Source organism: Euprymna scolopes, chromosome 8 (genome assembly GCF_053919585.1).
Source record: "Euprymna scolopes isolate OS-2025 chromosome 8, ASM5391958v1, whole genome shotgun sequence".
Taxonomy (NCBI): domain Eukaryota; kingdom Metazoa; phylum Mollusca; class Cephalopoda; order Sepiida; family Sepiolidae; genus Euprymna; species Euprymna scolopes.
Genome location: NC_136489.1, coordinates 817,501 through 844,652, shown reverse-complemented (window position 1 = coordinate 844,652; position 27,152 = coordinate 817,501). Strand labels below are relative to the sequence as shown.

Genomic DNA, 27,152 nt, shown 5'->3' with positions numbered 1-27,152 from the left:
AAGTGTTTAAGGTCTTTATGTACAGGGGTATGTCAGGATGAAGTTAAAGTAGGACCTTCCCTCTATAAATGAACCCTAAACAAATATTCAATTTAAGTACCTGCTTCTATGTGGAATAATGCACCCTCACCAAGTGATGTTGGTTGAAGGTGGTAGCATTAAGCTGGAAACTCCGGCAAACTATATGAATTCTTTATATTACTTGTATTGATTGTACTCAAGATGAGAACAATAGCTTGATTATTACAAGTAATAAAAACATAATCTTAAAAATTCAGAACTTTACATGAATTCTCGTTTTGGAATCCAGTCAGCGCAAAAGGCCATGTAATTTGATTCATTTCATTACAAGCTCAATTTTATAGAGATAGAGTAAAACCATAATTGGATATTAGAGTATTTATGTATTTCATATTAGGATCAAGATATAGCCTCACACAGGTGCTGCTTGGTTTCTGTATAATCCCTGTACTCACGCATACACACACAAATATACGTCCGATTATCTTTAAAAGAATTTTATAAATATAGGGGGGTTCAAAACATGATTCAAAAACTTGGATGATTCTTAATACATTATTTTTGTCCTTGTTAAAAACATAAACCATGTTCAACATACAGAATTACATTGTAATGAGTAATATTTCAGCGGGTATTAGAGAAAAAAGTATATAAATCTATAAGATGGATGAATTCTAACAACAACAGAAAACTGAAACACTGTTGATCACACAAGAATTACAAAAACAACATAATCAACAAAAAAGGGCAGTGTTGTACTTTGTCCCGAAAATGTTCGATAACTCTTGGCGGTTCACAATTTACTATGACACCGTCTAAGCAGGTGCGCGTTCATATTAATTTGATTTTACGCAGACGAATTTGAATAAATAACCCGACGCTTTTTCATTAAAGTTTCGATAAATTTGCACTTTTTTTTTAATACGCACGTTAAAGTTATTTCAAGTTATTACAAATACAAAATTATTTAATTTATTTTTAATTTTCACGTTTTAATTTTTTTAAGTTATTTCAAGTTATTACAAATAAATTAATTTCGAACAAACAAAATATTGAATAAAATGACAATTGTATTAAGTTTTTGAATAAAAATTATTTAACACGAACTAACAAAATATTGAATAACATGAAAATTATTTAACAGGAACATTTTTATTAAGCATCTTGCTCTCGAAACAAAATATTGAATAAAATGGTACTTGTGCAGTAGTTTTGCATAGACATTAAAAAATGAAAAATATTGAATAAAATTTATTTAACACTAACAAACAAAATATTGAATAAAATGATAATCATTTAAGAACATTTGTTTAAGCATATTGCTCTCGAATGCATTTAATGATGCGAGGAAATACGTGCTCCTTCCTTCTCACGTCGTCTCCACAACTCTTCCATGAGATGAGTGGAACAAATTCTCATTTGTCGCTAACTCTCCTAAGTTTTCTTTTTATGTGGGACTAAAATCCCTCCACAGTTTGTGTGTGGACTGATGAGTCTACTGGATTTATGAAATTTTGTTCGTGGAGCACCTTATCGTGACTGCTGGGGGCATACTTCCGTAGGCCGCCCATCCGTCACTGATGATCCTGGTCCCTGGCAGAATCCAAGATCTTATAATTGGAAGTAGTGTGTCCCGATCCCTTCGTTCTACCACTGTAAGGTTGCATCGGCTACTTCCTCTTTCTACGGCTCCAAAAACCCACACTCTATTTTTTGCTCTCCCTCTATTATATTTCCTTCTGAAGAATAGAGACTCGTCGATCTCAACTTCTTTTGGTACATTTGTCTATTTGCATTCCACCCAGTTGGGTTGTCTATGATATCTTTTTCACAGACTTCTCGGATGAAAGACATCCAGTTAACTATTGTGTGTTCCGATACACCGAATTCATCTTTTATTCTGCGCTGGATCATTTCCATGCTCCACCAGAATATTAATGTCAGCAACTTACTTATTGGCAAGCGGCTTCTTTCGAAGAAGGAGCCTTTCTTGATAGTGGCTATTGATTTGCAAGAATCTGAGGGACAATTCCACACATATCCATCAGAAGTTTTTGACCGTTTATGCAGAACCCTACGATTGTTGCAACTTTGGCATACGCTGGTATTCTGTATCAGGCCTAAAGAAGCTGCAGCGTCTGATCAGTTCCAATGACTTCGGTAAACTTTGCAAATGTCCAACTCGTTTCATGTATTTCGGCAATTGTTAACACACGGTTAACAATTTCTGTTCTCATATTGAACAGATAAATAAAAAATAAATAAATAATATAAAGATAAATTAATTAATTTGTAATAACTAGAAAGAACTTAAAAAATTAAAACGTGCAAATTAAATAAATTAATTGTGTATTTGTAATAACTTGAAATAACTTTAACGTGCGTATTAAAAAAAAACGTGCAAATTTATCGAAACTTTAATGAAAAAGCGACCGCGTGCTTTTTAGACGGTGTATTTTATTCAATTTCGTTTGCGTAAAATCAAATTAATATGAACGCGTACCTGCTTAGACGGTGTCATAGTAAATTGTGAACCGCCAAGAGTTATCGAACATTTTCGGGACAAAGTACAACACTGCCCAAAAAAGAACTACAGCAGATTCTACAACAACTAATCATGGAAGACCCACTTTCCTCAAGATTGAACAACAAACTACTCATTAACAGCAACACAACTTTTTCACACAACACGATATGGCACCCTATTTTCCCGATGAAGACATAACTTTCGACGTTTTATTTATAAGAAATATAAATGTATAAAATAAAGATGAATAAAACACAGTCATTTATTATTTTTTATTTTCTCTTAGCAGGGATTTTACTGTCGCCCGGGCGCACCATATTTAATAAAGAGTAACGTTTGTCTGTTTTTTTTAAAGTTAATTTTAAGTTTTCACTCTCTCTTTTGGGGAACTCAATCGCCCGCCCTTTGGGTCGGTTATGTCACATTCATACTAATATATATATATATATATATATATATATATATATATATATATATATATATATATATATATATATATATATATATATATACACAGTAGCATCCAAAACTTAGGGAACTGTCGATCATTTTATTTTAATTGGCTTCTAACTTTATCTATGAAAAAGTGAAAAAAAACTTTTGGTGAATTTTCTAATATTTAATAATGATAGTTAAACAAAAAAAATTTTTTTTAATTTTTGATTTTGAATACATATTAGTTTTTTTTTTTTTTTTTACATATAAACAAATTTAATTAAATTACTGGTGTCCAAAAGTTAAGGAACGGGGGAAATTATTAATGAAAAAACAAAGAATCCTTTTAGTATTTAGTGAAAAGCCCCTTGTTTTCAATCACACTATGGCATCTTTTGCTGCAAGACAGAACTAATCGTTCACATGTTATATATTATTCCAGGATTTTCTTATACATTCCCATAAATCATCAAGATTTTTGGGGGGTTTTCTGTGATCTTATCAACAATAATTTTTCAAATATTTTCAATTGGCTTAAGGTCGGGTCTTTGAGCTGGCCAATCCATAACGCAAATATTGAATCTATTTAGCTCTTCTAAACTTATTTTTGCTTTATGGTACGGTGAGCTGTCTTGCATAAAGATATTAGGATCAGAAAGATTAAGAACCACATGTTCTCTAATCAATTCTCTGTACATTCGGGCATTAACTTTTCCATGAATCCTCACAAAGGGGCCAGTTCCGTTTGAAGATATCATGCCGCATACCATTATACTACCCTCTCCAAATTTTACTGTACTTTTAACGCACTTAGGGGACAGTCTTCCTCCATTTTTTCTTCTAACATGTGGTCTTTTGTCTGATTCGAAAAGATTGAATTTAGATTAATCACTAAAATGAATCTTTCCCCATTTATTTCTTCCCAAAACAAATGTTTTTTGGTGAATAACAATTTTTTTTTTATTTTTGATAGAAATTAAAAGCTATGAGCATGGACTTCTCGAAGATAATCCAACTTCCTTAAATCTTCGTGAGATCGTTTGTCGGGAAATTTTTTGTCCAGTTTCGGATGCAAAATCCCGGGATATCGAAGCCGTAGTTTTAAAGCGATCAGAACGAGATGATCAAGTGATTTTTCTATCCTCCCTCTTAGTTATTATTCGGGGTCGGTTTAATTTTTTCTTTTCAGTCAATGGTAAACCTTTTTTTCTAGTTTCAATAACCCGAAAAACAACGCTTTTAGACCTGTTCAATATTTTAGTAATCTCCCCTATGGCTTTTTTCATCATAATGGTCACAAATAAGCTGTTTTTCTTGTATAGATAGCTTTTTTCAAATATGCGGAGTCGACATTTTGTTAAGTTGTTATTAAAATTTCAAAATTTTGAATTAAAAAATTTTTCCGGTCTTTCCTCTCTTACTTTCCTTCTCTGTTCTACTCTAACCAAGTATGCTGACCTGTTCCACAAATCCAAAAATCCTCAAAATGAAATATCTCATAAAAGAAAATACAAATAACCTAGAACCCCATCCTCCAACGTAGACCCCCACCTACTATGTCTCCTTCAACATCAGGGGTCTACGTTCTAAACCTCCAGAGGTTGAAACCCAATTACAAGAGACGAAACTTCACATATTCTTTCTAAGCGAAACTGGAATAGGGCCGACCACCTCCCTTGATGAGTTCATAATTAAAGGATACTCTAACTTAACATCTAAATCTGACCCCCAAGATCGCCACGGGCATGGAATATGTGCCTACAGTAAAGATGGCTTCCCATGTGGCAGGGATACCTCCAGAGAAGACCCTAATCTACCTTATATGTGCTTCCGAGTTGCACTTGCTTACACCACCGCATTTATATTTGCCCTCTATCGCCCCCACAACAGAAGAGTTACTGTCTTTAAGAGTATATTAAAGAAAATTGACCACATCCTGTCTGCTCATCCCTCGGCTAACATTCACATTTGCGGTGACTTCAATGTCCATAATGTGGAATGGCTGACCCACTCAAATAAGACTGATGATGAGGGGAGGTTCTGTCATGATCTGTCCATTGGCTATGACCTCACTCAGATTGTTTGCGTGCCCACCTGTGTGGCCGATACGACCGGTCAGTATGCAAGCCTTCTAGACCTTTTTCTATCCACTTCCCCTGAGCTATGCTCATGTTCCTTTCTATCTCCTCTAGGATCCTCTGAGAACTGCGTTCTATCAGTTAAGATAAAAAGGAAATATAATAAATCTACAGACGTACCTCTCCACCGTACTGTATACCGGTACTCTATGGCGGACTGGGATAGCTTCCGTACATTCATATCTGATCTACCTCTCCATTCAATGTTTAAAAAGGATGTGTCCTCTATAGTATCAGACCTGACCGAATAGTTACTTGTCGGCATAGACCAATTCATACCATCTAAAAAATTCCAACAAAAACCTAACAGCCAGCCATGGTTATTCCCTGAATGTGCTGCTGCCATCGCACATAGAAATCACTTTTTCCGTAGCTACCAACGTAATAGATGCGCTGAAACTAAAGATGTTTTCAGGACCGCCAGCAACCATTTTAAAAGAGTAATAAAAAAATGCAAGAGGACTATATGCTCAATCCGTTACATCCAAAGTAGCTAAGCAGTGGGTTGGTTCCCACCAGTTCTGGCAAATAGCAAATAGGATTCTGAACAGAAACGTGCGTTCTATCCCAACCATTATGAATGGATCAGAGGTCATCTCGTCAGCATTCGACAAGGCCAAACTATTTGCCAAGAACTTTGTGGCAAATTCTACCCTGTGTGACAAAGGCCATCAACTCCCCGTATTCCCTCCTATAACAGACAACACGCTATGCAACATACAAATATCTGTGCGTGAGGTCACCAAGCTAATCAAGAACCTTGACTCCAGTAAAGCAACTGATCCTGACGGTATTCCAATTATAGTGTTAAAAAAATTACAACCAGAACTTGCCCCCATACAACACCCTGAAAAACCTCATCAGTATGCCCTGTATTTAAGAATTCAGGTGATAAGTCATCTCCCTCTCAGTACAGACCAATTAGTCTCCTGTGTGTCATTAGTAAGTTGCTGGAATACACAATACATAGAGAAGTAGTCAACCACCTCAACACAAATAACCTTCTTAGCGACACGCAATATAGTTTCCGTTCTGCTAGATCTACAGCAGATGTGCTAACGGTTATATCTCATAGGATTAGCGAATCTCTCGACAAAGGCTTCAATTCTAGGGCAATTGCTCTTGACATATCTAAGGCCTTCGATAAGGTTTGGCATAAAGGCCTACTACAGAAGATTTCCAGCTACTGTATACCTGGAAATTTATTTTTTTTTTTTGACATAGTGATCACCACTTATCAAGGCCCGGAAGCCACTCAGGGATAAGTGCTTGTGGACATTTGATGAAGTGTTTACTTAAGGGGGCGGTTCATTAGGAATTTGTTAACATTGGACTTGAAGACATCCAAGTTGCAGTCCGGTGGGAAGCAGGCACACGGAACAGAGTTCCACAGGCGTGCAGTTCTAAGAAAGAAGCTTTGTTCATGGAATCCGCGTTTTGATTTAGACACAGATATAGAGTGGGGGAAATTTTTCACAGTGGATTCAGCTAGACGGGTGTTTTTCGTGAAAGATTGGCTAGGGGGAACCAGAGATTGGAGTTCAGATGAGCACCTGCCATGGAAATAACGATAAAACAAGGATAGGCTCGCAACTTCTTCTGTGGGAGAGAGGTTGCAGGGTACAGAAAAGGGCATCCCCCACTAAGTCACGAAGTCTATTTTGTACTCTGTCAAGGAAGGATAGGCTGTTTTTAGCAGCTCCTGCCCAGATATGGCAACAGTATTCCATCCTTGGACGTACTTGGCTTTTATATAGATAGAGAATTGCATCCGTAGTGAGATATCTTCTGAAGGTGTAGAAGGATCCCACCATCTTTCCAGCGACCTTGGCAACAGACTTGATGTATGTGTTTCATTTCAGATCAGGAGTAAAGGTCAAACCCAGAAGCTTGTCAAAACACCGGGCCTCACCCAGACGAGAGCCATCCATCACAATTGATGCCAGATGGAGATCAGAGCGTTTATGATGTAAGGATAGGAGTTTGGTTTTGGATGCATTAAAGGTAACCAGCCACATCTTCCCCCACTGAACCACACGCTCGAGATCAGAGGAGAGGGAATCAGAGAGAAATTTGTCATTTACAGCCTTTGATGTGTTGCCGTAAATGGTCGTGTCATCAGCATAGATGTCAACGAATGATTTAAGTATGTGTTTGGGGAGGTCATTGATGTAGATCAGGAAGAGAGTTGAGCCCAGGATTGACCCCTGAGGGACTCCAGCATTGATATTGCAGGCCTCCGATTTTTGTCCATCTACCACTACTCTTATGAGCCTATCGGAGAGAAATGATTTAATGATTGAGAAAACATTTCCAGTTATACCGTAGCTGGAAATCTTGTGAAGTAGACCCTTATGCCATACCTTGTTAAAGGCCTTTGATATGTCAAGAGCAATTGCCCTAGAAAGGAAGCCTTTGTCAAGAGATTCACTAATCCTGTGGGATATAACCGTCAGCACATCTGCGGTAGATCTTGCAGAACGGAAACCATATTGTGTGTCACTAAGAAGGTTATTTCTGGAAATGTTTTCTTGATCATTAAATCATTTCTCTCTAATAGGCTCATAAGAGTAGTGGTTGATTGGGAGAAATCCGAGGCCCACAGTATTAATGCTGGAGTCCCTCAGGGGTACATACTGGGCCCAACTCTCTTCCTGATCTACATCAATGATCTCCCAAAACACATACTAAAATCTTTCGTTGACATATATGCTGATGACACGACTATCTATGGCAACACATCAAAGGCCGTAAATGACGATGTTCTCTCTGATTCTCTCTCCTCTGATCTTGAGCGCATGGTACACTGGGGAAAAGGTGGCTGGTTACCTTTAATGCATCTAAGACCAAGCTCCTATCTCTACATCATAAACGCTCTGATCCCCTTCTGGCATCAATTGAAATCGATGGCTCTCGTCTAGCGGAGGCCCCATGTTTTGATAAGCTTCTGGGTTTGACCTTTACTCCTGATCTTAAATGGAACACATACATCAAGTCTGTGGCCAAGGTCGCTGGTAAAATGGGGGGATCCTTCTACCGCTCCAGAAGATATCTCACTACTGATGCAATTCTCTATCTATATAAAAGCCATGTACGTCCAAGGATGGAATACTGCTGCAATAGCTCGGCAGGAGCTGCTAAAAACAGCCTATCCTGCCTTGACCGAGTACAAAATAGACTTCGTGACTTAGTGGGGGATGCCCTTTTCTCTTCCCTGCAACTTCTTTCCCACAGAAGAGACGTAGCGAGCCTATCTTTATTCTATCGTTATTTCCATGGCAGGTGCTCGTCTGAGCTCCATTCTCTGGTCCCCTCTCGCCAATCTTTTTCAAAAACACCCAACTAGCTGAAACCACCGTCAATAATTTTCCCCACTCTTTATCTGTGCCTAAATCAAAACGTAGATTCCATGAACAAAGCTTTTTTCTTAGAACTCACGCCTGTGGAACTCTGTTCCGCTTGCCTGTTTCCCTCCCGACTTCAACCTGGATGTCTTCAAGTCCAACACAAACAAATTCCTCATGAACTGCCCCCTTAAGTAATGACACTTTATCAATTCTCTAATACTATTACTACACTATCCCATTGATTACTGTACCCTTATCCTCGAGTTGCCCTTGGGCCTTAATAAGTGGTGAACTCCATGCAAAAAAAAAAAATAATTTTTTGCGTTCCTTAACTTTTGGGCGCCTGTAATTTAATTAAAATATTTATATGTTAAAAACTAATATGTATTCAAAATCAAAAAAAAAAAAATTTTTTATTTAACTACCATCATTAAACATTGGAAAATTCACCCAAACATTTTATCCTTTTTTCATAGATAAAAGTTGTACCTATGCGTTACTGTGGCTCTAATTGGCGCAATGGAAAAAGTTCCAAAATGAGAAAATTCACGTTTCTTATAGGTTAAATTTCCCATTTCGTATGGGTACAGTTTTTGTTGTTCCATTTTCTTAGCTAGTATGGAGATTTTCTGGTTTGGAGACTCTTAAGCACGTAACATAAATTGTTCATGTAAAAATAACAGTCAGTGTGTAACTGTAAGCCGCACAATTGTAAAGATAGTTCCCTGAGCTTCGTTAATGGTTATTGCAAATGACAATAAAATTGGAAAGTGCAATTTCCTAAAGTGTAATGGTGTATCCGGTGGAATCATAAGAATGCGTGGCATGAAGATATATTCACCTGTGCAAGGTCCTGTTAATATTGTTGTTTTTATGATATTGTTTGTTATTTTTTACTGCAAGCCATGTGCCATTGCAAAGCTTGGATTGGTTTATATTTCACAACATGATAATTAGTACGCCAATTTTCAGTTGCAGTACATGCAGTGGCATCCCTGGCAAATATAGCTGTTGGATAATTAACCACTTTATCTGCTTCCGCAACAATGTCGATGGATTTGTATTTGACTACCTCACTTAGGATATTACGTTGAATAATAGTGTTAAGTTCATGGACGTCTTTGTATTGAGCTGCAAGAATAGTACGTTCACTCAGTCAAGTGGAATTCGTATAATTAATTTGAATATCTGCAAAAACCTTTTAAACCAACTCTTCTTTTGATATGATAAAATTACAGAAGTTACGAGTCAAAGGATTGCGCCTTTAACTCAGATCAGCTGGCACTTTTTCGTACCCAATTTCCCACAAGCGATGCAAAATTTTCTGTATGGATCGTGCAGTCTGCAACTTGACATGCATACTTTGAGTTAAGTTTAATGTGTTCACATGGCACCAAAAAGTAGAGTATTTGAGGCGAGCATTTATTTCATCTACTGGTGTTGATTGAGGAATTACAGGTAACATTTATCTAAAATCGCCTGCAAGCAATATTACTGCATTCCCAAATGGTCTGACATTGCCACGCAAATCTTGCAAGGATCGACCAAGCCTCAAGTGATTTTTTGCGCACCATTGTGTATTCATCCCAAACAATAAGTTTGCATTTCTGCAATATTTTTCCCCATACTGGATGTTTTGGAGATGTCGAACGTGAGATTTTTGAAAAATTGAATGTTTCAAAGTAGAATAAATAGTTCTTCTACTTGGTAGATCGCAGGTATTCCGCAAGCAGCAATGGCGACTGGCTATGTAATTTTGTCACCAAATGGCTGCTAAAATCAATTTAATTAGAAAGGTTTTACCAGTTACTCCTGGTGCTGTTCAAGGTAGTAGTAATTTCCAAAAAAAACTTCTATTCTTACAGTAAGTAAATGAGGGAGCGAGACAACGGAAAGGAGAGAAGGGGAGAGAGATATAGGGAGTTAGAGAGAGAAAGGGGCTCAAAGAGAGATGGAGAGGGTGATATAAAGAGAAAGAGATTGAGAGAGAGAGGGAGAGGGAAAGATGGATGGTAGAGATATTAGGAGAGCGAGAAGGGGAGAGAAACAGAAGGTGAAATACACTTCACCGTGTTTTCCTCGAACAGTAGAGGAGAAATCCTTCGAGACTGAGGCAATTTTAATTTTTGTTATTATCCAGTGTACCCTTTTTTCGCGAGCTAGATTTTCCACGTATTAGAAACCGAACGGGTTATCTGTACTGTCACATAAGAATTTAATAAATAAAAAGATATTGTAAAACTTGAATTTAACGTGAAAATACTATTGTAAAATAATAGCACAATAACATAAGTGCATAAGCGCCACTTTATTTTAAATATTTATTTTCCACAGGACTGTTTAAATTGAATTATTTTCTCAGCGTTGGGCTTGGCTTAACGCTAGGAAAAGTAAAGTAAAATTTTAAATGTAAAACCATCAACAGAAAAAAAACAGAAAAAAAACAGAAAAAAGCAAAAAAAACCTACCGTGCATTTGTATTTCTTATTAAATGTTTGTAGAAAATGTCATTTTTGTGTAAAATAAATATATTTTAAGCAAGTTTTGCAAGAAATAATAGCAACTTCGTTAATTTTTACGACTTTCCCCAGCGTATTATAAACACCCCAACCTACCCATGTTAAAAATGGCTTTCGGAGTAACCCCCAATCACCCAGGTTATGAACGGCTTTGGAGGTTTAGAGGGTGTTTAATCTGAAAGCCGTTTTAATATGGAGAGTTTATAATACGCTGGGTCAAGTCGTAAAAATTAAACAGCAACTTTCTTATTTGTTTATAGTTTAGAAAAGATGGAACACACTTTATTGTGTATTTTTTTTCAAGTATTTATGTAAAAAAAATGCCGTGAAAGAAACTAAACAATTAAAACATAATGTTTGATGGGTCAAAAGCCTTAAGATAAGAAAATAAATTTAAAAAAAAAATGGGAAGATGAACAAATGAATTTAAATTTAAAAAGTAGTTGTTTTTTTTACTTATCGAGTAAAATTGTGTAATTCGACCGCCGTTGAAACGGAAGTTAGCGAAAGTAAAACGGAGAAGCGTATCGCAGAATCAACTTACGAAAATATTTTATTTTAATTAAGTTTGTAATGTGCAATTTTAATTTATTTTAATAACATAAAAACATTCATCGACTCTTATGATTAACTGTTTGAAAATTTCAATTAAATTGGTAATGTAGAATATCGTTTTATGAATAACTAACGAACCAAGAATTGGGCAAAGTGTACGGTATCTACAGTTGTATTTATCTTGTTCCTTATTAGTATTTATATTTTTTTATTTCTAGTATGGTTGTTGTTGTCCGGAGTTGGTTTATTATTATTATTATTATTATTATTATTATTATTATTATTATTATTATTATTATTATTATTATTATTATTATTATTATATCTACTAGTTACATATGTGTCTTTTGTGTTAGTTTTATTTTTCTCATGGTGCCCACTTTTTTATTGTTTATTTTGCGGGGTTTTTCCATTGCATTTATTTAATATTTTGTTATTATGTGCTTTAATTATCATCTCTAAATTTCCGCAGCAGCTGTATGTTAACTTTAGGATATTTTTATTGAAAATTTTGTGTAAGGGATTGGTTGCAGGAAAGTGCTTTTCGATAAGGTCTAGAAATTTCTTGCCAAGTTTTGTTTTTAACATTTGATTGTATGGTGCCGTATACCAGATTATATTTCTTTTTCTTCTATTTTTAATTTTATCATAGGTACTTTGTTGCTTATATTTGATATCAATATATTCAATTTCCAACGAAAACTACACAAAATCGTTAGAAACATAAACAAGTCTAAGAGAATCTTTGTAAAAGCAGATAAAACTGGATACTTTTATGAAATAGATAAACAAGAATCACAGGGGTTTTTAAGTGAAAGGTTAAAATGTTATTTTGGATAACATTTTACATCAGATGTAAAATGTTATCCAACATTTCTACCTTTCACTTAAAAAAAAGTTATATAAAAATATCCGAAGAGAGCTGAACAAGGCTTGAAATGCATTATAAAAATATTTTTAAATAAAAAATGATAAAAAGCTGCAAACCGCACAATTGCTGATGGCTACACTCTTTTAAATATCTATATGATATAAAACTGAATGTGTGTGCGTGTGCGTGCGTGCGTGCGTGTGTGTGTGTGTGTGTGTGTGTGTGTGTGTGTGTGTGTGTGTGTGTGTGTGTGTGTGTGTGTGTGTGTGTCTGGTCACGAATAGGCTCCTATATGGTTGACTATTTTTAAAAAAACATAATGATAGAAGATGTATTGAGACACAGGAATGGGTATGTTTGATCTGGCAGAACGGTGGTTCATAAATGTTGTAGTGTCTGTGTTCGCGCCTGGTCCACAAAGTATGGAAATAAAAAATTTAAAAATTAAAAAAAAAATGTTTAAAAGTGTCTTTGATATAAATGTATATAAGAATACTTTGATAAGTATGTTTTAACTTAAATAGGGATGGTATAATAAAATTGTGGCGTCTGCATTTGCGCCTGGCCTCCATAGAATGGAAATAGGCACAGACTTTAATAAAGACTTTTCATATCTATCTGCGTAAGTATACTTTGATAATTATGTTTCAGTTTGAACAAATATGGTATAATAAAATTATGGGGTGTTCGTTCGCACCTGACCTCCATAGAATGGAAATATGTCACAAAGTTTAACAAGTTTTATATATATATATATATATATATATATATATATATATATATATATATATATATATATATATATATATAAATATAGATCCACAGGATATTGTGATAAGTGTTTCAGTGTGAACAGGTATGGTATAATAAATTATGGAGTTTATCTATTTTATTTCTACTTTCATCATATTTTGCTTTGGTTTTGATACCCCCAAATTCAACCCAAATTTACAACCGTTCCTTTTCATAACCTATCATACTTTCATAAATCATTTTCTGTAGGCTGTTTTTGAACCCAGTCAACGACGGGTACTTTTGCTAGTATATATATATATATATATATATATATATATATATATATATATATATAATTCTTTCCTGTTACTTATTTGTATTTTGTATTGTTCTAGTGATAGAAAATATCAACTCTTTTCTCACATTTAATCTTCGCTAACCCTCACGTTCTACGCTCTCTCTCTATCATGAGCCATCATACTTAATATAGTTCTCATTTTCCCTTCTCCCACCCACTTTTTTTCCATCTCCCTTTTGTCTATCCAGACAATTTCAGGTCTGTTTCTCACTATGTTTACTACCTTTTATCTTCCCCTCTGCTTTACATTAATTTATTTTTACTTCTCTTTCCTTAGATATTCTTCGACTTCGACGTCTCTGATTGATTGACCTACCATTTACTTCCACGAAACCTTAGAAGACCTATCTTTCCTTGGATTTTTGTTTTGAATTTATCTTTATTAGTCTTTATTCGTATGTGTGTATAATGTATATGTTTATATATATATATATATATATATATATATATATATGCACACATATATAAATCTGTGTATTTAATCTCTTAATTTTAAATTTAAATGACGGTTTTATCTCATTTCAGCAAGTTTTTGAACAGTTGTGCGTAGATTGTCTTCGACTAAGCCTCTTAATTGATCGTTTAAAAGATCCCGTGGCTGACCACTACGCTCATTATCTTCAAGACTCCCATCGCCGTCATGAAGTTTCTCAAACCGCCATTGAGTTGTTCGTTCAATAAACGAAACGCTTCGTTGATATCGCAAGGTGTTTCAGCAGCTTTTTGGCCTAGCTTGAATTGAAATATAAAAGTTGTGCAAATTTGTTTTTTTTCTATCTTGTATTTAACGTTCTGAAAATTTTTTTTTAATAAAATTGTAACTTAAACGATTAGATAGAGCGAAACCCCTTCTTTAAAATGATATATAAAGTAACGGTATTATAATGAAAACTATTTTGAAAATACTTTGAAATATTTCAAAAACTATTTTGAAAATGCTTTGAAATATTTTGAAATGAAAATTAATATTTTCGAATGAACATTCTTCAAAACCTAATAATTAGCTTTCAATTTTTAACATAAATTAGTAATATAATTGTTTTAAGTATTATATTAGGAGATATTATATAGAGTTGATTTATTTAATTTTTTAAAATTTTAATCTTAACTTAATTAATTTTTTAATTATTAGTATAATCAGCATCGACTACGTTTAAAAATGCAAGAAAGCTTTTATTTAACTTATGAGTTATTTCCATTTAAGCTATGAGATTTTATTTCCTTATTCGAATTCCATAGATGAAAATTACTATATTTTATGCTTTCAATAATCCAAAATATAAGGTCCTGGATATGACCTTAAACTACATCCAGTGGTGAGGCCCAAGCTTGCGGGCTTTTTTTTTTGGGGGGGGGGAAGCCACCCTTTAATTGCCATTGCTCACAGGTCCACTCTGACCCGGAATGTTAGTACCTGTTAGGGTCACAACTATGGGTTTAATAGAAACCGACTTGAAAACAACAATATATTCTATTAAAAAAATTTTCTTTAAAATCTTTGGATTCGGCATTAAATAACCCGAAAAGGGTTGATATGCCGTAAAACAAAAACAACCAACCAAACAATTAAAATATGGTGAACGTTTAGGAAAAACTTAGGATATTTGGTGTGTTTTAAAGAGTATGTGACTAAACTCTCCGTTCGGCAATATGTTTTTTTTTACCTAGCAACGCCAGACAGATACAGACATATGTATAAATAGAGGGGGCATATTTGCGATGCGGCTGAGTATATATTATGCACGGTGATCGCTATATAGGTCAGTTTAGACGTACATACTAATAAAAGTGTGGATTTGTGCTGGGGCGGGCTACTAAATTAAAATTTATTAATTAAATTAAATACTTAATGAATTAAATTAAATTAATTATTTTGGTCTTAACCATGTACGTGTACAATGGTTTTCCTTGCAACCTTGAGCTGTGGAATGTGCGCGTGTGATTGGGTCTGTGGGTCGGTAGATGTACGTACGTATATTTTGATATATATGTCCATGGGAGTGGGTGATTGCGTGTGTGCGAACTCGCTGGATAGTAGGAATACATGAATGTGTTTTCTATGAAAAATGCTAATAGATAGGTAGATTTGAGAGTTTATATATCATCTTTGTATTTATTTATATTTTATAAGTTATTATAAAGTTCTTTTAGCCTGAAAAGGACCTTTCAATTAATACAGTCAGCATTCAGTTTTATCAACAACTAAATAATAACTTGAAAAATAATCAATCAAAAACAATACATGATACAATTATGATAACATTTGATGCAATACTAACTAATAAAGCCCATACCACCGAATGTAGGAAAAAAGAAAACTACGAGTAATAGATTAAAATAAAAACTGGCTACCACACCACTACGAACTTCCAGTAATTACTGAATTATCAGACAAGTGTATTCAGTTAAAAAATGCAGATAAATTCCACCTGTAACGCTATGTGTATGTTGTTGAGCTCCACTTTAAAACATGTTGAAAAAAATAACACTTAAAATCCTGCAGAATTAAACCACAGCAACACCCTCAACAACTAAACTATCATTTAGCTGACAATAGCGCCATAAAACAACACCTAACATTCCATGACAAAAACCCACAGTCGTCCGACATTAGAAATATCTTAACAATACTAAAATTCGATATCTTAACAATTACACGCGACGACTAAAATTACTAGAAGCCATACTAACCAAAACCTACAGTTCGTTTTTAACCAGATCTCGTTTAACACCGGGACAAATACACACCGTATTTAATAACTAACAAGAAACTAAATAAATAAACTATAAAATAAGAAAATCGAAATTAAAAATAATTCTCCCCTAACCATCCTACACCCACGTTTATAACCAATTAAACTTAAAAATAAAAACTATAAATACACTAAGCCTCAAAGGAAAAAAAAGAACGAAAACGATAACAACAATCATCGCTCCAGATGCATCAATAGAAAGCGCTTGAGTATAATAAGGCTGAACAACAATTTTTGGGCGCCATTATGTACAATAAGCCACTTTTTTCCTCGCCGAATAATTTTAAACGGGTTTTAACCTGCACAAATATTCATGAAATAATTTATTAGGACTAAAACCTTTCCTTTTCTCGCTCTGATCACCTAAAAACATATATGCTGTTGTTTGATGAATAATATTATCTTATTTTTTTTTACTATTCATACTTTGCAGCTTGGGACATTCATTATATTCATTTTGAACTCATTTAATGGATCGAACTGAAATTATTTAGCAACCCATTACGACTGTGAGGAGGGAATAATCTTTGGCTACTATTGTATACTTTGACCTAACAAATTATTAACAGATGCTGTAATGAAAAAAAACTTCGCTCATGGTTGCAATAGTGCTAAAAAAATAACAACAACAAAAAAACAACCATAATAATCGTTCCAAAAACAGAAATTTTACTACTGGTCACCTTAATATTATCTTATTGTTCTTATTCACGTGCCTATCCGTGAGAGCAGAGTTACTCACAAGTCCGGTTTTTAACGTGGGGAAAACCCACCTTCCCAAAAAGGGGCATCTTGGATAGGAACAAAAATAAAAATTCTCTCAGTCATGAAGGGTTTCTCTTCCACTGATCAAAGACACAAAAAGTGAAGTGTAGCTTCAGAACAGATACTACACTATAAGTATAAAAATATGCATAACCTCTTCTATAATTCAATAATCGCACACACATTTAAAAATAAATGAAATTCTACACATCATGCAATTTTGCAAAAAATTACATACAGCCTCTTGGAAGTATTTATGATTGCTCACCATATTAAAAATTACATACTGGAACCCTTCAAATTTTGCTGCGGTAAGCTTAACAAGAGTTTTTACAATTATTGGCATCTAAGATCTAAGAGATGAGTATTGGCTAAAGAGAGCTTTTTTCTTCTTTTTTTTACACAGTGATCACCACTTATCAAGGCCGGGAAGCCACTCATGGATAAGGGTTATTGCAAGTACATTACGTTAGTGTGGAGATTTGATGAAGTGTTTACTTAAGGGGGCGGTTCATTAGGAATTTGTTAACGTTGGACTTGAACACATCCAAGTTGTAGTCCGGTGGGAAGCAGGCAGACGGAACAGAGTTCCACAGGCGTGCAGTTCTAAGAAAGAAGCTTTGTTCATGGAATCCGCGTTTTGATTTAGGCACAGATATAGAGTGGGGGAAATTTTTCACAGTGGCTTCAGCTAGACGGGTGTTTTTCGTGAAAGATTGGCTAGGGGGGACCAGAGATTGGAGTTCAGACGAGCACCTGCCATGAAAGTAACGATAAAACAAGGATAGGCTCGCAACCTCTTCTGTGGGAGAGAGGTTGCAGGGTAGAGAAACGGGCATCCCCCACTAAGCCACGAAGTCTATTTTGTACTCTGTCAAGGCATGATAGGCTGTTTTTAGCAGCTCCTGCCCAGATATGGCAACAGTATTCCATCCTTGGACGTACTTGGCTTTTATATAGGTAGAGAATTGCATCAGTAGTGAGATATCTTCTGGAGCGGTAGAAGGATCCCACCATCTTTCCAGCGACCTTGGCAACAGACTTGATGTACGTGTTCCATTTCAGATCAGGAGTAAAGGTCAAACCCAGAAGCTTGTCAAAACATGGGGCCTCACCTAGACGAGAGCCATCCATCCCAATTGATGCCAGATGGGGATCAGAGCGTTGATGATGTAAGGATAGGAGTTTGGTTTTGGATGCATTAAAGCTTGATATGGGTATCTTAAACAGTCCTAATTATCGGGTTTGAAACCGACTGTACCAATGACCTATCTCATCTAAAAACTTTCTGTAAACAAAATATAAATACGCTTTTATTTTCGGATTTTCCTTATAATTGAGCACTCTGCTGGATTTCTTTTTCCAAAAAAACTAATTATATATATATATATATATATATATATATATATATATATATATATATATACACTCCCATATATTTTTTTTGTCTATTGATATTCATATTAAAAACTTTTTTTTTCTATGTATTTAAAAAATAAAATACAACTTTGTTATATATGTGTCGTGGAATTGCATTCATCTACAAAAGATCTAGTTAATGTGTATATTCTGTAAACGTTCATTTTAATTAATCCACTGTTATTTTTTGTTTGTTTTTTATGGGATTATCGTGATTAGTTAACTATTACGTGTAATTATATTCATGCAGATATTTTACATTATTTATACTTGCGTAATATTTGGATAAAGAGGTTTTAGTAAACACAAACCTCTCTCTATATATGTTTATGTATGCGTATATATATTTGTTTATTTGTCAGATTTTGGTCTACAGACACGAAACTTAATATATAGGATATTCGACCCATGAAAAATTTTATATTTGGGTTTTAGTCAAGGAAAATCGGTGCAAAAGGGTGAAAATTTGAGAAATGCAATTTGTCAGTTGAAATTTGAACGACAACATTACGAATATTCATGCGTAACGTAAGAGCTATTAATTCATGTTTTAATTTTTAAGCTTTGCAGCAAACATGTTTTCATAGCTCAGGTATTAACGTCAAAATAAAAAAGTAAATTGTAAGCTAACGTTTTAGCTTCGATTCTCGGTTGTGGCACACGAGTAATTTTTCTTTTAACTTTTTTTTAATTATTACTATATATTGAGTCCAATATAACATAATAATACATACGAAATCTGCATCAACCAAAACATATTTAAGCATCTTACGACCGGGTAATGCCGGGCGACCTGCTAGTATATAACTCAAATAAGAGACGTGTTACATTTAACACTTTAAAGCCAAATAACAACGCGATTTTTTAAAAACTTTATAAAATAAACGAATGTTTATTTTTTTAAAGAGAGATATATTTCGGAGATATACACTTCTTTTTCAATCTGTATATATAAATATATTTTTTCCTCTTATTCTTCGTCATGATGTTTAATTGGAAGAATTTTAAGTTGTCTATTTGATGTTAGCTGTGGTTTTTCTATAGCCGGATAATTACGCGTGGTCGCGCGTGATTTGAAAGTCTGGGTAGGTTTATCCATTAAATGCGTTGAGTGAAATTTGAAAATCAAATAAGAGACGTGTTACATTTAACACTTTAAAGCCAAATAACAACACGAATTTTATATATATATATATATATATATATATATATATATATATATATATATATATATGAATCTAGTATATGGGTAACTCTCCAAAGTTAGGGGCCCATTGGTTACATGCATACCAAAAAATTAAAATGTGGATAAAATGTTTTTAGTGATGTTCTCTGATAGACAGAAATCTATTGCATGGTATGCTATTGGAAATTTTATAAAATAAAAGCGTGTGCTTGTTATATATGATGTCAAAGTTTACCAAGGACACAACTGTCCCGTGTAATATGGACACCAAATTATTAGAAAAATAGACAAAAGACAGTTATCTTAACCAGGTTATTTCTTTTATTTTAGCATTATTATGAACTTATATTGCTCATTACAGGTTGCTTTTCAGTTTTGAACCTTTGCCGAACGCGGTTTGGGTGCAGATCTCCCTCTGTCCAAAGACCCGCAATGGAAATATTCAAACACAACCCAGTGCCACTGCCACAAAGCTCGCAAAAACAAGACAGTTCTCTAGTCATCACCTTATCTAATGCTATGTACTTTTCGTGTGCCTTTAATTATTTTGGCTTACCTATTCCTCTTGAGGTCTATATCTTCAGATGTGACAAAAAAGAACGATCTGAAATACAAGACGTGTGTGCGAAAAAAAAAAGTTTGAAAACGCAATTACTTAACATTATTTTATTATTCCGTGTCTTGGTTTTTCATTGAGAATTATGTTTAGATCATTATAATGTGGTCATTCCTGTGTTGTGTTTCTCTCTCTCACTCTCTTTTTCTGCTTGTGTGTTTTCTTTTCGTTTAGGGTAGGATGTGTGTGTGTGTGTGTTTTCTTTTATTGGTTTGAAAATGTGTCTACTGTTTTATAGTATTATGAAGTTATTTGCTTCCCTAGGAAGGTGACTGTGATCCAAGGTTGTTACTAATGTGTATATGTTAGGAGGGGGAACAGCTCTTCTGAAATAATGGTAGGGGTGCTTTCATTCTATTTTGATATTTATTTTTTTGATTCTTAGATTTTAGTATTGTGATTTTTCGTTTCAGTCTTATACTGTTCGGGTATTCTTTATATTATGTTTGTTTAGATAGAGGGGTGTATTTAAAATATGTATAGGGGATTTTTAATGTTTCTATTTATTTGTCTCCCCATGTGGGTATGGCCAGACCCAGGATCATACGTGTGGGGAAGATCTCGTTCCCCAGAGGGGAGGAGCCAATTGGAGGGGTATAGGTATGGGAGGGGGATGATAGAAGGGATGATAGTTGTCTTAGTCATGAGAGATTTCTCCTCCACTGACTGAGGGGGAAGCGAGGGATTGGAACAGATATTATACTATGGTTCTAGGTGTTTCCTAGTGTTGTTGGTTTCGAGGTTAAGTAGGGTTGCTATTGTTCAGTGTGTTGTATTAGAGATAGGGGTGTTATGTCTGTGTGTGGTTGTATGCGCGCGCGTGTGTGTGTTTTAATGTGTCGGTTCTGAGTTATGTGTGGGTGTGTATATGTATATGGATGTGCATGCGAGTGTGCCTTGCATTTCATGTTTTTGTGTGTTGATATTAGGCTCTGTCTAGTTCAGGAGTGAATCTTGTGATGAAGTTTTTTCCTGTGTAAGTAAATAAAAATAATTGTCTGTTTGGAAGATTGCCATTATTTTGAAGCTGTTTCCACTGCATGTGTGTACGTGTTTTGAAACATAGAGGTGTCTGTTATCTGCAATTTTGATGTTGCTCTTATGTAAGGCCTCTCTATTGCTGAAAGTTTTGGTGGCGCCTATGTAGGATTTGTTGCATGCTGTGCATCTTAGTGCATATACTACATTTCTGGAGGTGCAATTTAGATCCTTTTTTTATTTTGAATGTTTGTGTTGGGGTTTTGAATGTGTATGTGTTTCCTTCTATTATTATGTCACATACTCCACATCGCAGTTTGTTGCATTTTGTAACCCCTTTTGTAGTGTGTGGAACGAGTTTTGAGGAAGTTAGGATGTGTTTTAAGTTTTTGGGTTGGCGTTATATTTTTATTATTTTTGTTGTTTTAAGTATATTGTTTACTTTGTCGTCCTGATTGAGGAGTATAAGGTTTTTTGTTATCTGTGTAAATAGTTCTGTGTTTTTGTGTTGTGTGTAGAGTCGTATGCTAAAATTTGTTCTTTGTTGTGTTCTTTTGGGATTCTTAGTTGGTCTATTGGATTTTTCTCAGCCAGTTCAATACCTATCCGTATTAGTGGTAGTGGATATCCTCTTTTCCGCAGTGTTATTTGTAGTATATTCAGTCTAGTCGAACGGAGGTATCTGTCTGTTACTATGGTGCAGACTCTACGTATTAGGGAGTAGGGTATTGATTTTAGACAGTTTTTAGGATGGTGGCTTTTGAAGTGGAGGTATTGTTGAGTGTTTGTGGGTTTGTGGTAGATGTCTGTGATTATGTTGTTGTTTTTGATTGTTACTAGGATGTCCAGGAAAGGTAGTTCTGTGGGGCTTTGTTCTAGTGTGAAGTTTATTTTGGGTGTAGATTTTGTATTAAAATCTAAGAATCCAAAAAATAAATATCAAAATAGAATGAAAGCACCCCTACCCTTATTTCAGAAGAGCTGGTTCTCCCCCCTCCTCCTCACATATACATATTAGTAACGACCTTAGATCACAGTCACCCTCCTAGGGAAGCAAATAACTTCATAATACTATAAAACAGTAGACACATTTTCAAACCAATAAAAGAAAACACACACACGCACACACACATCCTACCCTAAAGGAAAAGAAAACACACAAGCAGAAAGAGAGAGAGTGAAAGAGAGAAACACAACACAGGAGTGACCACAACCCAATAAAAGTGTAATAAAAATTGAACATTCCAATGAATAGCAGACACTTACACGTTTTCACCTCTTGGAAACACTTCAAATGAACTACGAAAATGCTATTTTTACATCCGCCAACACATTTTGAAAATAATTTCTGAAGCGGACGCTTCACAGAACATCTGAAACGCGTTAAAAACGATTTCAATGACTTAAAAACATTATTACAATGATCTAAATATAATTCTCAATGAAAAACCAAGACACGGAATAATAAAATAATGTTAAAAAATACACATTGTTGGTGACTACCCCCTTATTTAAATATACATCTTTCTTTGTTGGAATTTCTTAACCCATTTTATATAAATATATATATATATATGTATGTATATATATATATGTATATATATATCTGAATGAATAGAAAGTCATGCGTTTAAACGCATGACTTTCTATTCATTCAGATTCATATATATATATATATATATATATATATATATATGAATATGAAGTCATGCGTTTAAACGCCTGACTTTCTATCGATTCAGTGTATAACAATACAACCTCCAACTGTTACCCTTGCGTTTTGTCTTTACGCTATTCCTTATAACTCACTGTCAGCGTACGCATCCATTTTTTTCTGTTCCCAATCTCCATTCTAAAGAAAGCGAAGGTATGGCATTTTATTACTGTTATATTTCTATATGCCTTTATCCGGTTACAGTGGTTATCTTAAAAAAGGTAGCTATTTATGTATATATACATTTGTATATTTATATATTAATATAAATGCATATATATGTATATATAAATATATTTCTCTCTCTCTCTCTCTCTCTCTATATATATATATATATATATATATATATGTGTGTGTGTGTGTGTGAATATGTTTATGTGTATGTATGTGTGTGTTTATCTTGAAAGGTGTACAATGTTTAACCCTATGTGGAAAAAAACCCTTTTTGTCCCAATATTTGTAAGACAATATACGTCTTGTACTGATTTTTACTTATATTTTCAACAATTTCCGATAGTCCTTATATTTTTGGAAAGATAATCAGTGGTTTTGCATGAGAAATTCGACAGTGGATTAAAAAATGATCATTTTATCTATTTTATCTCGATAAAGTTCTAATCAGACAAAACTTTTCTTAAAAAGCAAGGCAAAAACGTTTCGGTGCCAGATCTAGTCTTTAGTGATCAACAGTATTATTTTCTAAACTATTAATGTACTCCTTACCCGTATTGTTTCTTTTGGCTCAAAAAACGTGTTTGTTATTTAAAAAAAAACTATATGTTATATTATGTTATAATCGAGGAAATGTTGCATCCCTCTGCCTTTTCTACAAGTACTTTAATGGTGAATGCTCTGACGAACAGCAAGCACTTTTGTCCCCTCGACGTAAATACCCCCTACAAACCCGACAAGCAGTTAAATCCCACCCCTTCACAGTAGACATCCCTAGATATAAGAGAGCCTTCTACTCCAGTAGTTTCTTACCCAGGATAGCTAGACTTTGGAATTCCCTGCCGGGTCCCTGCTTCCCCAACTGTACTAACATGCAGAAGTTCGAGTGCAACGTGAACCGACATCTTGCTGCCCAACTCCCTACACAGCACCCCTGATGCCTATGTCCCTGATAGTAGCCCCCTACAACAAAGTGGCAATATGCTTTGTTTGGGGTGAAAATGTAATAAAAAAATAAATAAAAAATAAACTTCTGATAAACTCAATTTTAATATATTTTTTATTATTTTACATTATAAGTACAATTACATTTTTTTTACTGAAATTTTTAATACAGTTTTGGATTTTTTCAAGCTATCTACACTGAAAAAATGATATGGTTTAATACGTAACAATGACAGCTTATCGCCATGCTTAATTATCTAAATATTTTAAAGAAATTTTTATTAGAAATTAAGATTTGGTGCCCAAACTGAGTATTTAATATGACTGAAAGATAAGATATATGCTCAGTATATATACAAGAGAACATTTAATTTGGAGTACAGTTTAGTACAGGTATACCTGAAAGATATAGGGTATGGCGTATTCTGTAAGTATAGTTAAATATAGATGGATGGATTAGTGGCATGTTTTCAGTCTATTCGAATGTATGGAATTTTAGACATAGAGTAAGTTGCCTTCAGACTTCTAACGCGAGAGGATGGCTTCGCCTTTCTCTTAATATCTGGAAGTTTGTATTACAATGAGTACCGGTTCAGTTTGTGTAAAAATTAATTGCAATACTATCTCCCATCAAAAGAAAGATATTAAGGGTTGCTGTTTAATATAGATCACTTTAAATCTATGTATAGGACTATGGCTAGTAAGTATTTACTTAGAAGCTTAGTTATGGGTTAGTAGTATAATCAAAAGCATGCCTAAGAAATCTTTAGGTGTTAATGGGTATCGATTTACGAAAATCGAGTCTGTTAGGGTCGAGAGCAAGGACCCCTCTAAGTTACGTGCAATGGATTAGATTTAATGGCAACTTAGGAAATAAAACAGTTGGTTAGTTAGTGATCAGGAGAGAAGATTTAAGTAACAGTACAAAAAAAAAGAAGAAAAAAAAAGAAGTTTGTCATGCAAAACAGACAAAGCAATCATCTTCGAGGTAAAGTATCTATAGGATATACGTAGCATAGTAGCAGCGGTATTGTTTGCAGTTTTGAGAGGAATTATAGGTACATAGAGTCGTGGTTTATTGTACAAATCCGTAGACTAGGTTTAGTACGCACGTATTGTACATATTAAGTTCTACCCTCTATCGTAAAAGGAAATCCGTTTGTAATGCGGTTGGCTAATTTGTCAAGAAAAGAAGGGTGTAAGGTTGTTGGAATAAAACAGAGTTTATCTAATTTTTTAATGATATCAGTTTACAGACAATTGTACAGATTGATAAATTGTTGACTAAGGCATAGGAGCCCCCATCCTGGTGTTTCGATGAAGTGACGGATCAAGAGCATAGACTTTATAACTAGGAAAACATACACCCAGAATAGGTGTCCGGAAAGAAGATGGCAGTGTACGAGGGGGGGGGTCACGTTGACACCTTATTTATTTAATTTATTTAATCTAATTTTTATTTACCTGTTTTTATTAAATTGTTAGGTGAAAGTACCCACGCTATTTTTAATGATTACGCACATTTTAGGATCATTCTTGAAGGACGTATTGTTTTTAAAAGAGACTACCACACTAATATTTTTTAAGAATATTTTTAGTTAATTACTGTTGTTTTAAAAAAGGTAAAATCGATTTTCTAAGTATTCGTGTTCTACCTCGCTGGCTAAGTTGTTAGTGGTTCAACTTATTTTATAGTGTTTATTCAGTTCAAAAACGAAACTACAGACCGCATTTTTTTAATACTTATACTTATTTACCGTTGTTTTAAAAGCATTCAAATCAATTTTTCTACCTAGCTTGCTAAGTTGTTAGTGGTTTAACTTATTTTAAAGTGTTTATTTAGTAAGAAAAACAAGCCAAGAAGGGGTTCTCATGCACTAAACGAGGACAGAAAAGGTGGTGTAGTCTTAGAACAGATACTAAACTTTGCTGCTAATAATAATAATAAATAAATAAATGTACCTTCAGATGAAACAAAGTTTTACTCACTGACCGTATTAAATTTAAATAGTTAAACTTAATGAAAATTATATTAGAATTAATTATAAAAAGGAAGATACTAGAATGAAAAAAAAAACTATTTTATTTACACTCAATCAGATGTGCCTTAATGTAATTGGCATTTTGTTGCACTTTTTAAGATTTTAAATATTTATAAATTTTCTCATTATAAAAACGATTATTATATTGATTATAATTTTTGGACATAAGAAATATAATTAATTACATTTATATGCAATTCTATCAGAAGAAAAATTTTAAATCGTGAGAAAAATCTAAAATCATTAAATTATCAATAAATTGTGTCGTTATAAAAATATGATTATTAGATTAATTATTATTTGCAAAAGAAAAAGAACATTGCTAAAAAGCATATCAGCGAATTGTCATATTATCATAGAAACGATTATTGTTTTATTTTAATGATTATAATGAGAAAAATGTTTTATTTCATTAAAATTAAAAAGTATACATGAATTATGTCGAATGTACAAAAATAATTTTTTTATAATGACAAAATTTGTTGATGATTCGCTGATTTTGAATTTTGTAGTTTTTTCTTTTGCCAATCAAAATTATTTCAATCATCCTTTTATAATGAGAAAATGTATTGATAATTTATTGATTTAAAATCTTTCAATCCATGTTTTTTCTTTAAAAATCAAATCAATTTCAGATTAATTTACTAAATAATCATGTTTTACAAAATATATTTACATAATTTGCCAAAATGTAATGATACAATTGGATAATTTTGCATTTTTATTCTAATGTTTTTATGCAATTAATTCTTCTGACAAAATTGTAATCAATATAATAATCGTTTTTATACTGAAAAAAATTATAAATATTTAAAAGCTTAAAAAGTGCAACAAAATGCCAATTACATTTTTATTAGTGTATAAGGCACATCTGATTGAGTGTAAATGAAATAGTTTTTCTTTATTCTAGTATCTTCCTTTTTAAAGTTTAATATCAATAGTTTTCGGTAAAATAATTTTCCAGGTAAACCTTTTGTTGAATATTTTTCAAATGAGGCAAAAATCTTGTTTCAAGAAAATATACATATGTCTATATAATATATATGCATATATATAT

General features: G+C 33.7%; 1 protein-coding gene across 3 annotated transcripts in view; it reads left to right on the top strand.

Moving 5' to 3' along the window:
• The window catches only part of LOC145283479 (methyltransferase-like protein 27), a 351,173-nt gene that overhangs the window by 298,851 nt on the left and 25,170 nt on the right, over nucleotides 1-27,152 (top strand). The window contains exon 1 of one of the 3 annotated variants that reach the window (XM_080132294.1): nucleotides 22,914-23,090. The exons of the other annotated variants lie outside the window; for them this stretch is intronic. The gene's annotated coding sequence lies outside the window, so the exon portion shown is untranslated. Of the gene's footprint in view, nucleotides 1-22,913; nucleotides 23,091-27,152 lie in introns of those variants that run through there. 3 annotated transcript variants of the gene reach the window in all.